Source organism: Lucilia cuprina, chromosome 2 (assembly GCF_022045245.1).
Source record: "Lucilia cuprina isolate Lc7/37 chromosome 2, ASM2204524v1, whole genome shotgun sequence".
Lineage (NCBI taxonomy): Eukaryota > Metazoa > Arthropoda > Insecta > Diptera > Calliphoridae > Lucilia > Lucilia cuprina.
The window spans coordinates 67,566,535-67,571,157 of record NC_060950.1 but is presented as its reverse complement, the minus strand read 5'-3'; positions in this window follow the sequence as shown (position 1 = coordinate 67,571,157).

The following is a 4,623-nucleotide window of genomic DNA, read 5'->3' as shown; positions in this document are numbered from 1 at the left end:
TATTTTTTTGTTAAAATAATATATGAGAAAATTTTATATTATTTTTAATTGAGTTTTATTTGTGTGCTGTTAAAAGAGTGTTTGCAATTTGATTAATTATTTATTATGGAAATGTTGTATTTTCATTTACCAGCAAGCTTTTAATGTTGACACTTTCGAAGATAATTGGCAGTTTTGGGAATAAATTATTTGTGTTAAATTATTAAGATATTTTTTTTTAATATGTAGGTTCTTTGGCTCTTTAGTATATATAGTTATAGAAAATTTGCTAAAGCTAAGTATATATAGTTCAAAAGTTTTTTTCTTCAGTCAATTTGTGGCAGTATTTTATGTGTCATATTCATTTCCTTCTGATCACTACAACCCATCAAATTTTTTCCCTCTTATCATAGACACAATTATTCATCATAAGCACCATTTTCATTTTCCGTTTTTGATGACACTGCACATAATAATAAAAAGGGAAAAATACAAAAAAAAACCAACTCCACATAACAAAACACTGCAATTCTACAGCCACAACTCCAATAATGGCGAACAAATGTTGAAAAACATTTTTGAAACAAATATTTCCTAACTGACAGCAATAACAAAAAAAAATGTGCCTTACTCATACCATAGACGGACATTAATAGAAAACCACTAAAAATATACAAAAAATTACAAAAAAAAAAAACGAGTTAAATCAAATACATACCATTTACTTTAACTCAAACCGCACTAACTCGATAAAAAACGGAAATGTGACCATAAAAACGGATGTATGCTGATGAAAGAGTAAGCTTTTTGTGTGGATTATCAAGACGACCAACGGGGTTATAATAATTAGGGAAATCATTTTTAAATAGAAAATATTTTTGAAAATTAATCAAAATTTCTTTATAAAATCTGAAGGTTACAATTAGTAATATATAAAGCCTGAAGATCATAGTCTGAAAAGTTAGGAGAATATTGTTGCTTTAGTAAGGAGAATAAAATTTTTATTGTCTAGACACTGTAGTCTTTGTAGTCTTTGTAGCATGAGGACTACAGTCTCACTACGAAGACTATAGTCTTGAAAGTTAGGAGGATATTGTTGCTCTAGTTTGGAGACTATATACTGTAATAATCTGGTCTGGGGACTATATACTGTAATAATCTGGAGACTACACTATTTATAGTCTAAAGACTTTAGTCTCCATAATAAGGAGACTATAATCTCTATAGCCAGCGGACTTTAGTCTCTATTATCTGGAAAATATAGTCTCTGCAGTCCGGAGACTATATTCTTAATAATTTGAAGACTATAACATTTATAGTCTGGAGGCTATAGCCTCTTTTGTCCGAAAACTAGTCTCTTTAGCCTTGAGACTCTAGTCTTTATAGACCAAAAATCTACAGAATATAGTCTCTACATTCTGGGGACTATTGTCTCTATAGTTTTTAGATTATAGTCCCTATTATCAGGAGACTATCGTTACAATAGTGTGGCTTTAATAGCCTTTCTAGTTGGGACATAGTAGTCTATATAATCTGAAGACTATAGTTTCAATTTCTGGTCACTATATTATCAATCTTTAGTCTAGAGGCTATGGATCTATAATTTGGAGATTAGAGTGTATACATTCTAGAATCTGAAGTACCTGGGGACTTTAGAACCTGTCTATAATACAGAGACTATAGTACTTACAGTCAAGAGACTATAATGTCTATAGTCTAGAGTCTAGAGACTTTAGTAACTATAGTATGTTTAGTCTGGAGGCTATACCATCTTAGACTACAGAGTTTAAGAAGTCTACAATCTAGAGACTAGAGTGTCTATAGTCTAGAGCATACAGTGTCTATAGGTAAATAGATAAACTACAGACTTTAGTGTCTATAGTCTAAAGACTATTGTCTATAGTCTTAATACTATAGTGTCTATAGTCTAAAGACTATTGTCTATAGTCTTAATACTATAGTGTCTATTGTCTATCTAAAGACTATATCGCCTATAGTCTATAGACTTAGTATTTACTGTCTAAAGACTATAGTGTTTATAGTCTAAAGACTATATATAGCCTTTTTAGTCTAAAGGCTATAGTGTTTATAGTCTAAAGAATATAGTGTCTATAGTCTAAAGACTATAGTATCTATTGTCTAAAGAATATGGTGTCTATAGTCTTAAGACTATTGTGTCTATAGACTAACGACTATACTATTTATAGTCTAAAGGCTATAGTATCTATCGTCTAAACACTATAGTGTCTATAGTCTAAAGAAAATAGTGTCTATAGTTTAAAGACTATAGTGTCTATAGTCTAAAGAAAATAGTGTCTATAGTTTAAAGACTATAGTGTCTATAGTCTAAATACTATTATGCCTATTGACTGAAAACTATAGTGGCTATAGTCTAAAGACTGTAGTGGCTATATTCTAAAGACTATATTGGCTATAGTCTAAAGACTATAGTGGCTATAGTCTAAAGACTATAGTGGCTATATATAGCGTTTTTAGTCTAAAGACTATAGTGTTTATAGTCTAAAGAATATAGTGTCTATAGTCTAAAGACTATAGTGTCTATTGTCTAAAGAATATAGTGTCTATAGTCTTAAGACTATTGTGTCTATAGACTAACGACTATAGTATTTATAGTCTAAAGGCTATAGTATCTATCGTCTAAACTCTATAGTGTCTGTAGTCTAAAGAAAATAGTGTCTATAGTTTAAAGACTATAGTGTCTATAGTCTAAATACTATTGTGCCAATTGACGGAAAATTATAGTGGTATAGTCTAAAAACTGTAGTGGCTATAGTCTAAAGACTATAGTGGCTATAGTCTAAAGACTATAGTGGCTATAGTCTAAAGACTATAGTGGCTATAGTCTAAAGACTATAGTGGCTATAGTCTAAAGACTATAGTGGCTATAGTCTAAAGACTATAGTATCTATAGTCTGGAAGCTACTACCTTTAGTCTGGAAACTATTTTTAGTCTGGATGCAATAGCCTCTAAAGTCTGTACAATCTGGGGACTATAGTCTGGATACTGTTATATGTACAGGCTGGACAGTATCTAGTGTCTGGACTGCATTATATACATATGTACATAGTTGGTCCCTTTTTTCACTTTTCTCTCATAATCCACTAAAATTTTTTTTAATTTTGCTGCAAAAAATGCGACAATTTAAATTATTTACTGCCACAAAATCTAACGGCATATAAATATGTGTTTTTTTACAAACTGAGTGCCACAAATCCATACAATATTGCATACATATAAAAAGTGTTGTTGTTGTTACTAAAGCGGAAGTAATGTTTCAACTTTTCATTATGTGTATGTGCACATTAAATTCTCTACAAAAAAATATATATTCTACTAGTATGGGTTAACGCGCTTTTTTGTAAAGGTTTACTTAACAAAAATCTACATTATCAACATCACTGGCATTATTTTAGTTTTTTTTTTACTTTTCAAAATATGGACATTTTGCTGAACAGACAGACCGGAAGTAAAATGAAATTATTTATAGTATTTCTTTTTTTTTTCTTTTTTTGACTGTAAAATCTGCACAAAACAGTATATAATTGTGAATAATGGAAACATTAGAGAGAAAACAGAATTGTATATTTATTTCAAAAATTTCACATCCTTCTCAAAATATTGTTTGACTACATGTCCATCATGTCGGTAAATAAGGTAAGTGTAAGCTTTAAAATATGTCAATCATTTATAACATAAATCTTAGAAAACTAATGACTTTAATCTTAAAATTAATAATAAATTTATAACATAAATCTTAGAAAACTAATGTCTTTAATCTTAAAATTTCCTGGGTAGCTTTAAGACTTCAAAATTTCCATATAGAAAATTTTCCTTGTAAATTTAATTATCGTATAAAAAATTAAGCCTCATTTCTTAATTTCATTATAAATTCATATAATTTTTCTTTCAATTAATTCCCTCTAAGCGTATGATTAACATTTACATATATCCATTAATAACAATATCACTCATACGTTTAGTCTCATATGCATTAAGCAAATTAAATTTTAACTTCAAACAATAATAAAAATAATAAGGCTTTCAAAGAAACAATTTTTAAATTTGCTTTTAAGTAAAAAATTAACAAAAGATCCTTCCTTTTAAGCAAAAGACTAAGGAAAATATATTAATTTTTAGTTGGATTTTATAAAGTAATGTATTTTTGTTTCATTTTTTTTTTTTCATTACTTGTTAAGAACATTTATCTGTATTATTTATATGAAACTAATGAAGCATTAAAAAAAATGTTGATTTCTATTAAAAATTCACCCTCCATTCTCCTGTTGTCATTCAGCTTTTGTATATGACATTTTGTTAAATGTAACACAAGATGAATTTATTTTTGTGTCAGTTGCTTTGTAAAGTTATAAAGCTTAATAACTGCAAAAAAAAGAATACAGTTAAAGGAAATGAAAATATATTTCAGAGATTATACAATAAGGAAATAAGTATGAAATTAAAAATACCTTTTAGCAATTAATCAGCTTAGGCTTAATGGACAAATAAGTATTTCAATATAATTATAAGAATTTTGTGTAAATAAATTCCGACAAAAAAAATCTTAAAATTTAAATTTTATAAAATTAATATTCTTTTCAAAAACTATATACAATAAACAATTT